Here is a 19,497-nt window from a genome sequence, read left to right on the forward strand (position 1 = left end):
TCAAGCAAAATGGGTGGTTGCCTAGGGCAACAGCTTCTTGGGGTGGTAAACAGCATCTGAGCCTGACAGCCCATGAACTCAAGGCCCCGATGCTCTAAGGTCGCCATTAAAATCCTGTGAGCCATTGTACTGCCAGTAAATTTTTTGATTTCTAAACGACGAGCAATGCTCCACAAACTTTGCATGCAAATGAGGTCCACAGAAATATCATTTGATTAGTCACTGAAGAAAGCAACTTGACACATGCGCACAATAGTTCACGGAAAGAGACATAAATGTGCACATACACCAGGAAAAGCTACATTGTAGACATGCAAATCATAGACGTGCCTTATTGTACAATATTTGCCATTCTGATAGATCTTGCCAGACTTCAAATAAAAAAGAAAGTAAACTAAAACTTCTCAAAAAGCGAATACAACATCTTCGTTTTGAGCAGCGGGACGCTTGATACCTGATGTTATATTTGCTTTTTGAGAAGTTTTAGTTTACTTTCTTTTTTATTCGAAGTCTGGCAAGATCTATCAGAGTGGCAATATATTCTAGATATACACATCGGTGACTCTCAAGACTCCTGAGGAAGGTCTGTTGGCCGAAACATGTGCATGTCGAGTCATTGAGCTGTTGGATGTATTTTTATGGCGTTGGATGAATAAAGATTCCTATATTATCAGATGCATTGGAGGACACTTTCATTAGTGCACATCATTCAGATCTGGACAATTCCACTCAGCCTTTGGTACATTTGTGTCTGTGGTTTTGTTTTTTCCCCTGTTTTTGCTTTTTTAGAGGAGTCATATCATGGACAGTGTGTAGAATGTTAACCAACTAGCGTATTCACATTAGCTTGTACTAGCAGCCTAATGCTGAGTTAACATGGGAGCACTTTTGTTAATTTTTTGCAACTCTTGCATGCTAATGGAAACATCAACATGAGACCTGCAAAATAAAAAGAAATCAAAATGCTCTAAATACTGCTGTGTTGACTCTAGGCTTAGTGCATAGGAAACTCCCATGTTAAAGACAGGATAAGTCCAGATACTAATGACCCAAGAGCCCCTGAAGATAGGGTTGTGGAGTTGATACAGCAAACCTTTTGACTTTTTTGACTCTTCCATTTTTCTATTGTCCAACTCCAACTCTAACATATATTTTAGATCTAGGACAAAGACATCTATTTATTTATTTTTGTTTTAATACACTGCTTATAGCCAAGGGGCTCATAATCAAGAGAAAAATGTCTAAAAACCGGCCTAAGTCGGTACTTGGATGAACATTTCTCAAAAATGTCCAAGTGCTGAAAATAAAAACGGGTTTTGGACGTATTTCTAAACGACCTAGGCCTTCTGCTTCGAACTTCATGGTATAGCGGTATATAAGAAATAAATTATTATTATTATTATTCATAGTGCCGCTCAATGTCCAAAGCTAAATGGGGCGTTTCGGGAGACGTGTCGAGGGCGGGAGTTAGGTGGGACATGGGCTGGCTTAGACTTAGTCGTACAGCATGTATATCCGAAAGTTATACAGCCCAGGATCAACGGAACTTGGACGTTGTGACTTAGACCATGTAAAATATGGTCTAAGTCACAAAAAAACATCTAAAGTCAGCAGATAAGCACTGCAAACACATAAAACAGACCCCCACACACTACCCCAGTGATCACCAACCCCCCCATAAAAATTTTATTCACAACTTTAAATTTCAGCCTCCAGACCATAATCACCTGGCCGCCTGGCATAGGAAAGCCTAGTCATCCAGCCCAGAGGCAGCTTAAGTCGTCTTGGGGGTGGGTTAGGGATCCATAGAGAGGAGGACCAATGCCCATAAGCCCCTGTAATCACTGCATTGATACTTAAAACATGTGCACTCCCCTATACACCCCAAAACCCTTTTTTACTGGCATATAAGTGGCTCCTACAGCCATAAGGGCTATTGGGGTGGTAGATAAGAGGGTCTAGGGGATTCTGGAGGTGGTTTGGGGGGCTCACCATCACCTAAAAGGGAGCTGTAGTGAGGAGAAGCCATGGCACCCTTTTTGTGAAGTTCACAGCAGTGCCCTGTAAGGTACCCCACTATTTATGTGGCATGTCTGGGTGTGCAGTCTATCACCTTGCAGACCCCTCCCACATCCAACAGGGCTTGTTCTAGGCGTTTTGGACTTGGACAGAAAATTGGACGGAAATGTGGTATAAAGATGGACGATTTAGCGGCTTGGACGATCAGATCGGCAGGACATATAACTAGACGATTTTCAAAAGTAAAAAAAAGTTGGACGTATCTTTCGAAAATGTGTCTTAGGCTCTTTTTAACTTTGGACGACTTGCGAGATGGATGTAAACGGACTTAGACGTCCCTTTCGATTATGCCCCTCCACGCGGTTTACATTCAGTTATTCAAGTATTTCTCCCTATCTATCCTGGTAGGTTCACAGTCTGGCTAATGTCCCTGGGGACGATGAAATATTAAGTGACACAAGGAGCAGTGCTGGATTTGAACCGGCAACCTCAGGGTGCTGAGGCTGCAGCCCTAACCACTAGGCCACTCTTCCACTATCCACTATCTAAGCTGGAGTTGGAGTCGGTATATTTATACGGACTCCAACTCTGGCTCTATCCAGAATTGCTTCCGACTCCACTACTCTAACATCATAGCCCTGCCTAAAAGTACTCTACATGGGTGGCTGAGCAGGCGCAAAAGAGGAAGCATACATTTGAAAATTCAGCATGTTATGTGCTGCTCGACTTCTTTAACCTAAATCCATCTGATGTAATGCGTCTTTAAATCCAGCTTAAAAGTAGGCATGTTGTAGACGCTTGAGCATGCTTGGGCAGGGCAGGAGATGGTAATATACCCAGGAAAACCACTATATCCCTGGTTAAATGGATTAAAATATTGTCTTCAAATAGTTTTTAGTTATCCAAATTTGCCTGTAAGTAGAGAATGACACGGAGATAAATTTGTCCCCGTCCCCACAGGAACTCAATTTCCCCATCCCGTTCCCGTGGGTTTTGTCGCCGTCCCTACCCCATTCCTGTAAGCTCTGCCTTAACTGCACAAGCCGCAAACACTTAGGATTTTCAAGTGTTTGAGGCTTGTGCAGATGAGGACAGAGCTTGCAGGAATGGGGCAGGAAAAGAACTTGCGGGGATGGGAGGGGAAAATGAGTTCCCACGGGGACGAGGAAAAATTTGTCCCCGTGTCATTCTCTACCTGTAAGGCTGCTATCCATACTGAAATACAAATGAACGCATGCTTCTTTTTATTTTTTTTTTTAAATATTTTATTTATAACATTTTACAATATTACCAAGCATATACATCTTGTACAGAAAAGTGAGATCAAACTACATATTAAACTATAATTCCAAAATTAATATTTGCTACAAGGAAATACCAATCTAGCTGTTCTCACACTAGTCCTCAATATTATTGGATCCATTATTAAGAGCAGAACTTATATACTTCAAATTAATTAAGCAAGAAAAATCCTTGTCTAACTAAAGTGCGGGGAACTAATTTCTCATAGGCGTTATTACGTTGTTATTCCTTTTTCAAGACGTTTCATTGAGAGAAAACTAATCAATTGAGATGGCTCTGTAAATATATATTTCAATGATAAATATCTAACTACACATTTACATGGATATCTCAAGAAAAAACTACCCCCTATTTGAGTCACTCCAGGTTTTAAAATTAAAAATTCTTTCCTTCTTTTTTGAGTCTCTCTGGAGACATCAGGAAAAATCTGAATATGTTGCCCCAGGAAGTCTTTAGACCTATTTTTAAAGAAAAGTTTTAATATCCAATCCTTGTCTGGAGCCAAAGCCACAGACAACAAGAGAGTAGCTGGAACCGCCAACTCTCTATCTGATTGTTCCAATATTGCTGAAATGTCCAATGACCTCTCCCGGGGTTCCTCCATGTTTTCTTCTTCTTTGAATTGGGGCTTAGCAGGTAAGTAATACACTCTTGTAAGAGGAGGTAAGGAATTTTCAGGAATTTCCAAAATTTCCATAAAATATCTTTTCACCATTTCTCTGGGAGAAGTTGACAGGATCTTTGGAGAAGTTGACAGGATCTTTGGAGCATGCTTCTAAGCAAAACAGCTCATCTTATGTTTTATGAACTCCAGGGTTATTTTATTTCATTTATTAAAATTTATTCACCACTATTATGGTTAACAAAGCCATTCATGGTGGTTTATAACACTAAAATTTAAAAACAATTGTACTCTAGCACAAGGGTTTTTCAGATCAGTCCTTGGGACACACCTAGCTACCCAGATTTTCAGGATATCCATAAATGAATATGCATGATAAAGATATGCATATACTGGAGGCAGTGCCTGGAAATTTAATCTCATGCATAGCTATACTATCATTTATGTTATGTCTGTAATGGAAATGCTGCATTATCAAGACTGTATTATCACTTATGTCATGTCTGTCATGTTCGGTCTTTATTGTGAATGTACTCTTGTAACCTGTTCTGGGCTCCTTTGTGAGGACGGACTAAATAAATGAATACATTCATTGTGGTTCTCCTGAATACCTGACTGGCTAGGTGTGTCTTGAGGACATGGGTTGAGAATCTCTGCTCTAACAAGATCTCGCTAACGCAATTACAGCAAACACTTTCACACAAAGAGCAACAGTACCGACCAAACCATATCAATTAATACCGTCTTAACCGAGCCACCTTCACCTCCTGTCTTGAAGAAAAAAACAAATTTTTCAGCTGCTTCTGGAAAGATAAATTTTGTTCCAGAAGCATAATCAAAGGTAGCTTATTCCATATTTCTGGCACTGCCACAGAGGCTCTATTTCTCCATTTTATCAGATGCATCACCCTAACTTGGTACAGATAACACTTTTTCTTGAGCTGGACAGAGCTGCCTAGTTGGAATGTACTGCTACAGGCTACCAGCCAATGATTTTGGCCTCTGAAATATGTAACACATGTAAATATATGTGAAGGCAGGACTGGAGATAGAAAACAAGCCAGACTGTTTTGATGCTTTGTACAGATTCTGACATCTGATCAAACAGTTATTTCATGTTGAGCTTCATACTTCCTGGGGTAAATAAATCATACTCTGAATCTCCATGAGTAGTGTATCTGCTACTATTTGCAGGAAACTGATTTCCATTAAATTTATATCTGAATGACTCAGGTTTCATAGTAACATAGGGCTCCTTTTATAAAGCTGAGCTCGAGCCTTAACGCGCGGAATAGCATTATAGCGTGCGCTAATCCGGTGTGTGCATTAAAAACGCTAGTGCACCTTTGTAAAAGGAGCCCATAGTGTAAATTGGAACAGTGGGTCCAAAATTCAACAGATTTACGTTCTTAACTTAAGGGGTCTTTTATTAAAGATCAGCATATATTTGCCATTTTATTGCTATGGGCACTGCTGCAGGTAACAGGTGCTAATTTTTAGTAAAAGACCATTTGAGAGTTATAGTCATAAATTAGCCTGTTTGAAAATATACTAGGGCTGAATTCCTAAATTTATAGTCAAATTTTAACTCAGCTCTTAAATATACTAGGAGCATAAAAAGTGGATGGCAACATGAACAGATTTAGGGTGGGGGGACAAAAGGTGATTTCAGTACTAGGGTCATAAATTAGGCTCATAGATATAGTCACTCAGTGGTCGGCATACCGCGGCTTGCGAGCCGCATACGGCTTTTTGGCCACTTGAGTGCAGCTCGCGGTTCTGCTAGCTAGAGCAGGGGTGCCCAACCTGCTTCCCTTCCCCATAAAGAGGACGCTGAAGCGCCAGGCCAACCAACCTTCCCCACCCAACGTCAATTCTGACATCGGAGAGGAAGTTCCGGGCCAGGATCAGTAGGTTTAGTGAATCTTGCCCTTAATCCCTCCATTGCCTCAGGTAACACAGATTGTGAGCCTGCCAGGACAGACAAGGAAAATTCTTATGAGTACATGATTACAATTGTAAACCGTTTTGGGTGAATCTCTTTTTTTTTTTTTTAATTCTTTATTAATTTTCAAAACTACAACAGTGTAATACAACCAATGCAACTCATAGTAATACAATAAAAGCACATTCATCTTTCTCATGTTCATAATCATCCTTTCCTTCCCCCGGCCATCCACCCAAACAATTATCATTCCATATAACACAAACATATATTATCATAAATATCCTATCTATTCTGAATAATGATAACTTCACACCCATCCCAATTATAAATATTCAAAAATCAATTTATGACATAAAGAATCCCTCTCCCCCCCCCTTGCCCTGGATATGTACCATAGTAAAGAACAAACTGATTCACAGTCAACAAACAATTACAATTAATCTCTTCATAAAAAAAGTGGTTAATAAATCCCATCAAATAAATAATTGGCTCCAATTAACACTTAAGGTCAACTGACTGTATATTGGCAGTGGCCTGTTGTCCCGTGATATAGCCAGTCAATGGCCAATCCAGCAAACCAGATATTCAGCTGGCTAAGTACCACTGAATATCAGGGGGGTGGGGGGGGAGAGGTCTCTTATACGTATTTATAGGTAACCGATGGCCTCTACGGGGTAGCTGTCCTCCTTCTCCATTTTCCTTTACCCAGTGGCATAGTGAGGGTAAGAGGCGCCCCTTCCCTGCCCTCTTCTCTGCCCCCCTGCCATGTGCCTGTCCCCCTTCCCTTCCCCCGTACCTCTTTAACTTCCATGGCAAGAACAGCATCGCAAACTTGCTGCCTGCGCCGGTGTCGGCTCTCCCTCGGACATCACTTCTTAGGTGCGGGAACCAGAAGTGATGACAAAGGGAGAGCTGACGCTGTTGAAGTTGCTGCTCGCACTGGTAAAGAGCTAGAGGCACGGTGGGAGGGAAGTGCAGGCATGAGAATGGTGGAGGGCAGAGTGGGAAGGAGCAGGAGGGCGGAGAAAAGGAGGGGTGCTGGTACCCCCACCAAGACTGCACCACTGTCTCTTTCCCTCTCACTGATTTCTTAATGTTGAGGTTGTATAATGTTAAATCACTTTTTGTTGTTTTTCCTTTGAATTATTTTCCAATTTGTTGATAAGCAAACAGGATGCTAGGAATTATTTAAAAAAAAAAAAAAAAAAAAAGGGATGGTTAACAAGACTAAGAATGTTATAATGCCCCTGTATCGCTCCATGCTGCGACCTCATCTGAAGTATTGCATTTAATTCTGGTCTCCTTATCTCAAGATAGATATAGCGGCACTAAAAAGGGTTCAAAGAAGCGCAACGAAGATGATAAAGAGGATGGAACTCCTCTTATATGAGGAAAGACTAAAAAGGTTAGGGCTCTTCAGCTTGGAAAAGAGACGGCTGAGGGGAGATATGATTGAAGTCTACAAAATCCTGAGTGGAGCAGAACGGGTACAAGTGGATCGATCTTTTCACTCTGTCAAAAATTACAAAGACTAGGGGACACTCGATGAAGTTACAGGGAAATACTTTTAAAACCAATAGGAGGAAATATTTTTTTCACTCAGAGAACAGTGAAGCTCTGGAACGTAGAGGTTGTGGTTAGAGTGGATAGCGTAGCTGGTTTTAAGAAGGTTTGGACAATTTCCTGGAGAAAAAGTTCATAGTTATTGAGAAAGACATGGAGGAAGCCATTGCTTGGCCTGGATCGGTAGCATGGAATATTGCTACTCCTTGGGTTATGGCCAGGTACTAGGGACCTGGATTAGCCACCGTGAGAATGGGCTACTGGGCTTGATGGACTATTGGTCTGACCCAGTAAGGCTATTCTTATGTTCTTAAGTGTTATACTTGATATGCAATTAAACTATGCATAAAATATATATACAGGTAATATATATATATATCTATATATATATCTATATATATATATAAATAAAAGTTATTGCCCATATTACTTGTCGGTATCCGTTTAGACTGAATCCAAAAGATGCCTGCAGGTATAATTATTACCACTAAAGTATACTGATTTCATTAAAATGGCATTAGTCCCAAGACCAAAAACTATAAGTTGACATAATTACTAACGTTACAATTTACTAAAATCACTCCTTTTTCCCTTTTAAGTTGTAATTGCCAAGAAGGATTACGAAAACACACACAAATATCTGCCTAACTATATGTTTCAGCAGGTATTTTCAATTCAGGGTACTAATCACAGCTGCTCTGACACTAGTTCATCAGAACAATGGCACTATTAATACAGGAACCAACCCCCCCCCTGCTTATTTTTAACTAAATTTCTTTGAAAATTCTGGGAGTTTATAATAGAATATGAGAAGATCCTGATGGGAAACAACAGACAGCACTACATTATTTTGGAACTACACTACAGGAAAATGGAAAATCTGCAAAAACAAAAGCAAAAAAAACCAACAACAAAAACCCAGCTACGAAATGTTTATTGTACCCTGTGTTTTGGGAAAGCTATCAAAAGAATTCATAGAAATTATAAACTGCAGTATAAGCAGCTGTAGCTGTGCCTGTAGCCCTTAATTCTTTATAGTGCACTAGGGGCTCCTTTTACAAAGGTGCGTTAGGGCCTTAACGCGCGGAATAGCGCACGCTAAAATGCCCCACGCGCTAGCCGCTACCGCCTCCTCTTGAGCAGGCGGTAGTTTTTCAGCTAGCGCGCGCTACAGCACGCGCTAATCCGGTGCGTGTGCTAAAAACGCTAGCGCACCTTTGTAAAAGGAGCCCTAAATGTTTGACACCAATTAGGTGCCTAATTTGCTTTCAATATCGACCCCTTAGGCACCAATCTAGCCGACCACTGATTGGTTAAATCGCTTTGTTGGGGCTAGCTGCTAATTTCCAGCAGCACTTAACTAACACCCCTCCCCCCCCCTTTTACAAAACCACAAAAGTGTTTTTTTAGTGCAGGCCGGCACACTGAATACTTTGTGCTGCTCCCAACCCTCATAGAGCTCCTATGAGCACTGGCAGCAGCGCAGAGTATTTAGTGTGCCAGCCTGTGCTATAAACCGCTTTTGCGGTTTTGTAAAAGGGGATGGGGGAGGGGGGTAAGTGCTGCTATAATTTGCAGTTAGCAACTAACTCAAAAGCTGGCTATGTTGAAGGTGTTTTGGGGGAGAGGTCAGCAGTTAGCCACTTAAGGGGATATTCTATTAATGGTGCAGAAACTTAGATGCCGGTAGGTGTCCTACCAGCACCTAAGTTAATTGAGAAATGCCATTTAAAACAGCACCTACATAGGCGATTTACAGCGCTTAATGCCCCTATTGGCGGTGCTAACACTGGAAGTGGTGTTAGGCCCTGTAAAGTGCCTACCTTAGGCACGATTCACGGCAAAGATAGGTACCGGAAATATAGGCCCGGAAAACCCGGGCCTACATTTCAGGCGCCTATCTTTCACAGAGGTGCGATTCTCTATACGGTGCCGTTGCATGATTGACACGCGGTCGGCAGTTGCTTTTTAGGCGGCCACTGATATTGGCGCTCTAGAGAATCCGGGACTTAAGGGCTGATATTCAGCCTTTAAGTGGCCATGTTCAGTGTATAAATAGGACCGCATATAAGTCTGTCCTATTTTTATGAGCTGAATATCGACTTAAAATGGCTATGCGCTGACTTAAACATAACCAGATATTCAAAGCCGAAGCCTGCATGGGTCACAGCTTTGAATAACTCCTTTGGTGCTGAGCGAAATGCTCTCTGCTGCCGACTGAATATCGGACCTTAGTGGGACACGGGCACTCTTTTTTTTTTTTTTTTACTTTATTTACCATATATATAACAGAATATCATAAAACAAGGAAACAAAAGCAAGTTCACATTACTGGAGAGAGAAAAGCTAATTGGGAAGTACTATTCTATGTCCTCTCACAAATAACAAGAGATCCTCCAAGCCCACATTCTTAAACTGTCAAACTCCACCTCCAAAAATGCCTTGCTCCTACCTTTCAGTACATTCATCTGTATGTGAACAAAGGACTTTTGTGGGAGGGGAAAGAAGATAATTTACAGTGCTAAAATTATATGTTTCCTAATGTAACCAGGGTTAAAAAGTTACTTGAGTGAGAAAAAACAGGGTTTGAAGAGGATTTTAAAAGATTTTTTAAAGTAAAAAAAAAGTCTGGAATATAAGATCTGTGTTTTTTTTATTTTGAGAAGTATGGTTTGTGTATTGATTGTATTGGTGCAGTTTTGAGGTTTTCTGTTGCTGATCTCTTGCATAGGTCTGCTGTCCTAGTGCAGAGATCAGCATCAGCTGTCTGAACATTCTAACTGTCAGATTTGACAGTTGGGAGGGTGACTTGGTTCTGTGAGGAGGTGTTTTGGCTTGTGTGGCTCTTGTGAAGGTAATTATAGTTGATTGTATTGAATTTTGAATAAGAATTGTAAGTTGTGGTTGAAGTTGAGGTTTGATTCATAGATTCTGGTAATTTCCAAGGTTGAAATATTTATTTCTGGTAGATGTGAAGAATTGTTTTATCTGTGAGACTATTGGGTGTTAGAAATAGTCTGTGAGAATATTGGTAAAGAAAATTTGATAAACTGTTTTGGAAGTTTTTTTTAATATCTTCTGTAAAATTTATTGAGACTTTGGGTTTTATTTGTGTTTTGAGATATAGGAAATTTGAGTGATTTTAGAAATAGGAAATTCTGGGGAGGGAAAAAGTATAGGGAACATCAATTACACTGCACAACAAAGTTTTTGCTTCCTGAACACTGCTGGGTGTTTCTTATAGAATTTTGGGTGCTGATCATGAATATTACATCAAAAATTACCCATCACGTACCATTTCAGAGAAATCTTCAATTTTGTCGTGATTTTTTCTTATATTTGGATGCAAACAATTTTTTCTCCCATAAGTGTCTTATCAACAACGGTTTTGTGCCGCCTGGGTATGTCCATGCATAAAATCTAGCCAGGTTGGAAGCTGTTTTATGGAAGATGACATCCTGGGCATGTCTGGGCAGGTCTGAACGAGCTTGCGCTGTCTCACCATGCTATAATGGTGGCTTCCATACACCGATCCTGCTCATTTGGTTAATATAGATAGTCCGTGTGTGTATATAGTATCAGTATAGTAAAGTATAGTAGTATAGTAGCTGTAGCAATATAACAGTAAGTAAGCTTGATGCTATAGACGTTTTGGTGTCGGGCAATATGTCTCGTCGGTGTCGTAACAGCCGCGACACATTCTGCTATATCTGTGGGGAATATACACTTACGCCTCAGAGACGTTCGATGACTGCCCTTGTAAAGAAAGCCTATCATCTGTATTTTGGCTGCAAAATAGGTGATCAAGACAAGCAATGGGCGCCTCACATTTGCTGTGCGACATGTGCTGTTAGTCTGAGAGCCTGGCTCAGAGGTACTCGAAAGACGATGCCATTTGCTGTTCCGATGATATGGCGAGAACAGAAAGACCATGTGACGGACTGTTATTTCTGTTTGACTAATGTGTCTGGTTTCTCTGCCAAAAACAAGAAGTCAATTGAATATCCTAATCTGCCTTCAGCAATGAGACCCATGCCACATGATGACAGTCTTCCAGTTCCGAAACCACCAGAGGATTGGACCTTAGACGAACCAGATGAAGAAACTGCAGTGCAGGGTTCTAACAGTGACATTGACCCGGATTTTGAACCATCCTCATCAGGCGATCCACATCTGATAACACAGTCCGAATTGAACGATTTGGTCAGAGATTTGGGTCTGTCAAAAGCAAAAGCTGAGTTGCTAGGTTCGAGACTGCAGGAATGGTGTTTGCTATCACCAGGTACGAAAATTTCTGTGTTTCGAGACCGGCATCATGATATAACCAAATTTTTTGCACAAGTCGACAGTCTCTGTTTCTGTTGTGACATTGAAGGATTGTTCTCGGTCTTTGGTTGTGATCACAACCCGGAAGAGTGGCGTCTTTTCATTGATTCGTCAATGTTAAGCCTGAAAGCTGTTCTGTTGCACAATGGCAACGTTTATCCTTCAGTACCTGTTGGCTATGCAGCACATATGAAAGAAACATATGAGAATATGGAAATGTTACTAAAGTATGTCCAGTATACCAGGTATAACTGGAATATCTGTGCAGACCTCAAAGTCGTTGCTCTGTTACTAGGACTGCAGCTTGGCTATACAAAGTACTGCTGTTTCATCTGCGAATGGGACAGCCGAGACAGAGAGTCGCACTATTCTAGAAAGAACTGGCCACTCCGTAAAAAGTTAGTTCCAGGACAGAAAAATGTAGCACATGAATCGCTTGTTGACCCGACAAAGATATTTTTGCCTCCTCTTCACATTAAACTGGGACTCATGAAGAATTTTGTGAAAGCAATGAACAAGGAAGGGGAAGGTTTTCGTTATTTAAGACAGATGTTCCCAAGAATAACTGATGCCAAGATCAAAGAGGGTATTTTTGTTGGCCCCCAGATCAGACATGTTATGAGTGACAAGCGATTTGAAGATCTGTTAGTTGGGCCGGAAAAAATTGGCTGGAAAGCCTTGAAAGACGTTGTTGACAATTTTCTGGGCAATTACAGAGCCCCAAACTACATTCAGCTGGTAGACAAACTTCTCAAAGCATACAAGAGAATGAAGTGCAATATGTCACTCAAGATTCATTTCCTCCATTCACACTTGGACTTCTTCCCCGCAAATCTCGGTGCTGTGAGTGACGAGCACGGTGAAAGGTTTCATCAAGACATAGCTACGATGGAGAAACGATACCAGGGCAATTGGAATCCGTCAATGCTTGCCGACTATTGTTGGATGCTACAACGTGATGCACCAGACACTGAATATAAAAGAAACTCGGGAGCAAAACACTTTTAATTCTGTTTCATTTAGTCGCTTGTGCGAAACGTAAACTTGACTATATATTTTATTGTCAGTAAACATAAAAATGTCTATTTCTCATAGTTCTTACGTGATGCAGTAAAACCAAAACCATATTTGAGCATACCAAGTTGGTACCTGTCATAATCACCAAAAACTTTTCAGGAATCAAGACTTAACCAAAAAATTGTTGTGCAGTGTTATCTATTTTTTTTCCTAGATTATAAAGTATATTTAGGCAATTTGGGGTTATTAGATTATTGGTTTGTTTAAGTCAGAGTAGTAGGTTAGTTCCAGCAAGAGAGAGTCTGCTAGCAAAAGCGCGCCTACCTGGTACCCCTACATAGCTCAAATACCCAAATCTGAGGAAAAAGAAGAACTTTACAGAGGGGAAGTAGAATCTCTTTGTTTAGATTTGATTTACAGCATTTGTTTATTAAATTTTATTTCTATATTCAGCTTTGAATCCTTAGTGCTTCTTTATATTTATTATATTATATGTTTAATAACTATTTTTATTTCAAGGTTATACCATATTATTATATATTATTATTTTGTTTATGTAATTCACCCCTTCTCCTGGGGAAAGGTATCAATTTAACCCTCGGTGTTCACGACTACTAAACAAATCTTATTTCAAGAGGGATACCTTTTACCTCAGTCTGAAAAGGAGGGGGTTACACTAATAGATTTCGTAAGTGTACAAATGCTATAGGGGGGATGTGGTACAGTGGTTAAAAGCTACAACCTCAGCACACTGAGGTTATGGGTTCAAACTCATGGTTGCTCTCTGTGATCCTGTGCAAGTCACTCAATCCCCCCCATTACCCCAGGTATATTAGATAGACCATAGGTGTCAGAAGGGGGAAGGGGAAACACAGGGGCCGTGGCCTTTTCAGAAATTGGTGGTGGCTCTTTTCCCTCTTTTGGCCACTGTAACTTTAAATTGTCAGCGTGTAGCACATGTTCTTCTTTCCCTCCCTGTCCCCCTCCTAGCGGTACCCTACCGCACAACCTCGCTGTTCGGCTCTTGACTCCCCCCCAGCTCCTCCCCCGTGTTCGTCATTTAAAATCTTTGGGCAGTGTCAACGAGATCAGCATGCTGCCGTTGGCCTGCCCTACATTCAGTAGGCTGCTGCTGAATGAAGGGTTCCGAGGCAGGCCGATGGCAGCATGCTGATCTTCTTGATGCTGTCCAGTGGCTGCTGAAAGATTTAAAATAACAACAATCAGGGAGGAGGTAGGTGTGGGGGAGTCAGCAGCCAAAGAGATAGGTCATGCCGCAAATTCCCGCTGGGGGGGGGAAAGGAAGAATAACATATACTACATGCCAAGGGCTGGGGAGGGGGGTTGGGAAGGTAGGGGTGCAGATGCTCAGGGGCTTGGGGTGGGGGAGTTGGGAAAAACAGATGCTGCACTTACTGGGAGACAGTTTTTGGGGTGAGAAGGCAGGGAAGGACAGATGTTACACAGGCTGAGAGGGGTTTGGGAAGGACAGATGCTGTGCGGAGTGGGAGAGGGTTGGGAAGGAAATGGGCTGGGGGTTAGGAAAGGAGGTTAATAGAGATGCTGCACAGGTGGGGTAGTGGGAAGGGAGAGAAAGAAATGCTGCCAGTGGGGGAGTGAAAAGGAATGGAGAATTGTTGGACATAGGTGTATGGAGTGAGAGGGAAAGAGATGATGTACATGGGGAAAGGAAGAAAGAGGGAGAATTGTTGGATATGATAGTGGTGGAGAGGAAGGAGGGAGAAATATTGGATGTTGAGAGGAAAGGGATGTAAGAGGGAGCAATGTTGAACATGGTGGTGGAAGGTAGGAAGGACGAGATGTAGTATTGTGTTGGAGAGAGTTGATGGAAGGAGAAATTTTGGGCATGGGGATGGTGGGAAGGGACAAAAGATGGTGTTTCTATTCTTAAAAAAGAGCTCGAGAGCTGGTCTCGATGGGCGACTATAACGAGGGGCTGGATGGCCCAGGTTGGTCACCCATGGAGAATCAGCTTATAGCTGATGGGAAGGGGTGGTGAGGGGTGGAGGAGGAGCTGGGCATGATGGGAGGAGGTGGAGCAATATGTGTCTCTGTGATTCAGGGTTTTTCCTGTTCATTCGAGGCAGCTTTGCAGGTACTGTGTTCCTGGCTCTGTTCCCTGTTTACTACCCTGCAAAACCTTTGCCCTTTCCTTACTGTTCCTTGTTCATTGTTTCCCTGCATTCATTAAACTTGGACGGGGGTTTCACAGGGCGAGGGTTGCTGTTTAGTTGCCGCAGTCTGCCTGGGGGTGCGTGCAGGCCTTGGATAGGCCTCATGTGCTGGCTGTGCATGGGGTGTGTGGCTGGGTGTCATGGGAGATGATGATGCATTTTGTTGAATTTGTGCAGGGGTCGGGCCTGTGGGATAGCCAGGGGTCAGCGGGAATCGGTGGGCGTGGTGAGTGTCGGGAGTGCTGGTAGTTTCGCGCTTCAGGGTCCTACTGAGCGCTGTCTTGTGGGCGGGAATCCATGTTGTTATCCTCAGCCTGTGCGCGGTGGTGCCTGGGGGGAGCGGCACACCGGACCTCTGGTTCCGCAGGCGTCCCCCTGTCTCCGGCAGATCCCTCCTGTTTTAGCGGCTGGCGGTGTCGGCCGTCCTGACGGTGTGCGCGATAGCATGGCACGCTTTGTGGGAATTCACCTCCTTTGTGCTTGTTTGGGGCTTGTTCCATGCTGCGGACAGCGACGTGTGCGTGCTGTGGGGCTCACATCGGCGTGTGGCCATCGGGGTTTGTGGTGCAGGGTACAGATGCCCCTCTCCCGGCCGCCTTTGTGATGGATCCTGGAATGCTGGGGGCTGGAGTGGGGGGTGTTCTTTATGCGCTGCCTGTTTCTTTGCGGGGTTGCCGGGGAGGGGGTGCCAGGTCGCCGTCTTGCGTGCCTCGAGGGCGGCTGTTCGGCCTTGTGGTGTGGGCGCTGTGGAGGTGGGGCGGATTTTGGATCCCCTTTCATGTGTCTCAAACAACAACAAAAAACAAAAAATTAAAATAAAATAAAATCAAAACCAAACCTCATTAAATCTTGTTCCTCAGCCTGTGCCTGACTGGGGGGAGCTTGGGGCGTAGTGGATACAGCTTCTGCCTCGGCCCCTGCAGTGGGGGGGTTTCCTGCCATGTGGCTCCTCTCAGTTGCTCTTGCACATGGGCGCTGCTCTTACGTGTGGGCTTCGGGTCTGTGCGGCGGGAGTCGGGGTCTTTCCGTTGGAGGGCGGTTGCCTTGGAGGCAGGTGGGGGAGTTAGCACTGGTGGCTCGGTGCTCTAGGGCCTTGTTCCCCCTTCTCTATGGGCTTGCCATTGGACTCCTGGTGAGTCGGCTCCTTCAACTTGTTTTTCCTTATTTCCTGGGGCAGGGGTCCGGCTGGGGGGGGGGGGAGGCTTGGCCTGGAGGTGGGGATGACAGTAGGGGCTGAGGCCATGTCGGGTGTTCAATCGGGTGTGGGTGCTTTGGGAGTGGGTCTGGGGCGCTCCTGGACAGTTGCTGCTGTTCTTTTGGTTTTGTTTCAGGTCTGGCGATGGCAGTCTCAGGGGCTCGTCTCTTCTTCACTGGTGGTCTGTGGACAGAATATCAGATCTTTTGGTGCCAGTGTGCGACGGGGTCAGCGGGCTTGGTGGTTGCTCCGAATGGCGCCACTGCCTCACAGGTTCCTCTTTGCTTCGCTGCTGAGCAATGGCTAGGACTGTCAGTGCCGTTGGTGACTGTGACCCTGGACGATACGGATTACAGCGGGAGTCAGCAGACGCATTGGTAGCTGCGAAAGGCGCCATTCTTTCTTCCAGTCTGGTTTTGGGATCGATGAGAGACTGGTGGTTGCTTCGAGGGCGCCACTGCTTCGGTGGCATGCCCTTTTGCCAGCTGTCTGCAGGACATGGAGTTGTTCTGTGGCAGCGAAATGTGGCTTGGTTGGTGGCCTGGCTTCCCCTTGGGGGATTGGGCTGATCTGGTGCTGTGGACCCCCCGGGGGGCAGGACCGGGCGGTTCTGTGGTCTCTCCGGGGGGGGCAGTGCTAGGACGGTTCTGTGGACTCCCCGGGGGAGGGGCAGGACCGAGGTGGTTCTGTGGACTCCCCGGGGGGACAGGACCGGGGCAGTTCTGTGGACTCCCCTGGGGGGCTGGACCGGGGTGGTTCTGTGGACTCACCGGGGGGGGGGGGGCAGGATCGGGGGTGATTTTTTGGACTTCCCGGGGGTTGCAGGACAGAGGTGGTTCTGTGGCCTCCCTGGGGGGGCAGGATTGGGGTGGTTCTGTGGCTCCTCGGAGGTTGCAGGACTGAGGTGGTTCTGCGGACTCCCTGGGGGTGACAGGTCCAGGGTGGGGTTCGGCGAACTCCCTGAGGTGGGAGGACCGGGATGGTTCTGTGGACTCCCCGGGGAGGGGCAGGACTGAGGTAGTTCTGGGCCTCCCCGGGGCCGGGGCCTTGTAGGGACCTCCCGAGGGGGTGTGACCGGGGTGGTTGGGGACACCCATACGGGGCCAGGACCTGGGGTAGTTCTGGGGACTCCTGATGGGGTGGGACCGGGGGTGGTTCTGTTAACTCCTGGAGGAGAGGGCCCGGGCAATGGTTCTGTGGACTCCCTGGATGGGCTAGTGCTGGCGTGGTTTGGATGGTGTCCTTGGGGCTAGCTGGGGGAGGTTCTTTGGTATCCAAGGATGGGGCGGGCCTGAGGAGGTTCTGGTGATCTCCTTAAAGCACGTTTAGGAATGGGTATGGTTCAGGGACCTCCTAGGGAGGACTAGGTCAGTCTGGGAGTTTTTCAGTGCGGGATGGGTGGTGCTGGTTGCATGCCGCTGGAGAGGTGCGTGGCGACGGCCTGAGTTCCATGGGTTTGCGGTGCCCTACCACTGGGGCGAGGGGCGGTGATGGCTGGTTGGTGCTGGTTCGTGGAGGGTGCTGCGGTGCGGGGGGCTGAGGGGCCCTGGTTCCGATGCTGAAGGACTTTATTCCCATGTGGGGCTGTTTCGGGGTGCATCGGTGGCGGGTTGTGGTAGGACTAGGTGGTTTGGTGGTTTCTTGGGGGCGGGGGTCCAGGTGGTGCGTGTGCTCGTTGATGGCTGGTGGGTGTTGCAGAGTTGCTATCATGGTTCCTCCGGTGCTTGGCTCCTGTTTGGTTGTTTTCATACTTCCGACCGTGCGTTGACTTGCGGTTGGTCTGGTGGTGGCAGGAGTGGGTGGTCCTGGTTCTTTGGAGCATGGGCTGTATGGGGGACTGCGTGATATGGGGTGCGGTCTAGGCACCTCGGTCTGCGACCCTTTCTCTTCCCCCTCCTCCTTTGGCTGGCTTGCCGCTGTACGTGGCGCTGTTCTTGGGTCATTTTGGGTAGGCAGGGCTAGGGTGGTCCTGCAGTATCTCGCATTAGCTCTAGGTATATCTGTTAGTTCCCTGGTGGTGGGTCCCGTCCTGAGTTTATGGACTCCCCCTTTTGGATCAGGGGTTTTAATCGGTGGCACCTTCGGGTTGGAATAGGGTTGTTTGGTGCATGCTCTGGTGGGGCTGTGTTGGGGGGAGGCGCATTTTGGCTTTGGCTAGTCGCTGACGGTTCCTTCGGGGACTTCTTGGGGCATGACTTGTTTGCTGGATTTGGGGCCAGATGCGGGCGTGGTATTCCTTGTCGCCCCTCTGGTGTATAGGTGCGGGATGGGCTTGGGGTCTTAGTCCTGGTTCTTCGGGTTATCCTGGTGCCTTGTTGGCGTGGTTGTGATCGGTCGGATCGGCCCTCTTTATGCTTGGTGCCAGTGAGAGTGTGCCTGGGTGTGGGACGGCCGCGCTCTGTGGGGGGATTGCTCTGCGGTTGTGTTCAGTGGTGCCTTCCCTCCAGTTCTTCCCAGCTGCTATGCTGGGCGGTTGGTGCCTTGGGTTACAGTCTGGAGATTCAGGGGCAAGGGGGCTGTTCTGGTGGTGTCCAGGGCTGTCGACTTGGTTTGTCTCGCTTGGGCTTTGTAGACTGGTCAGGGGGTTCCTCCGATGGGGAGGTATGGGGCGGGCAGGGTGCCCTTGCCGTCCTGGTAGCGGGGTGGGTTCGGCATGGTTTGGGTCTCGTCCGTGGGGGTCCGATTCTGGGTTTCGGCCCGCTCTCTGGGTGGGTCCTGGGGGCTTTGGGGTTGGGCTTGGTGGTCAGCTGGCCGGGAGTTGGGGTCTTGCTGAGCTTCTGCTTTGTTGCCTCATGATGGGATAGCAGGGTGTTCCATTCTTCTGGTGGTGGGACAGGTTTGCCTGTCAGGGGTCGTGTGTTCCGCTGAGGATTTTCCCAGAGTGTGGATAGGTTTGGGGCCACAAGTGGTGTGAGTCGTCCGCATTTCCTGGAAGGTTTTTCGGGGGTGCAGGCTCATCGGTGTGCGAGTGGAAGGGCGCTGATTTGTGGCGGTTCCAGTGTGGGGTGTTACTGCTGGCCTTGTCCTGGGGGTAGGGGATGGTTCTGGCTATTCTTCGGCCATTCTTGTGGTCTTTATTCCTTCGGGCCCCTGGGCTTTGTGGGGTTCAGCCCAGGATTCAGTGGCGGTCCTGGGTGGTGGTCTACCGGTATTACGCATGAGTTTGATGGTTCCGGTTGGGTGGGCTTGCTTGCTGTTGGTGGTGTCTTTGGCAGTGCCCCTCTGGGGGGTGCTGGCCTTGTGGTTGCTTAGTCGCGGGGCTGGGGGGGGCTTTTCAATACCTCACTTTCCTGGGGGGCCGCAGCTTTGT

General features: G+C 46.0%; 1 protein-coding gene across 6 annotated transcripts in view; it reads right to left on the minus strand.

Moving 5' to 3' along the window:
- STARD13 (StAR related lipid transfer domain containing 13) overlaps positions 1-19,497 on the minus strand; it is a 406,771-nt gene that overhangs the window by 78,993 nt on the left and 308,281 nt on the right. The gene's annotated exons all lie outside the window — the stretch shown is intronic.

This window comes from Geotrypetes seraphini, chromosome 6 (assembly GCF_902459505.1).
Source record: "Geotrypetes seraphini chromosome 6, aGeoSer1.1, whole genome shotgun sequence".
Taxonomy (NCBI): Eukaryota; Metazoa; Chordata; class Amphibia; order Gymnophiona; family Dermophiidae; genus Geotrypetes; species Geotrypetes seraphini.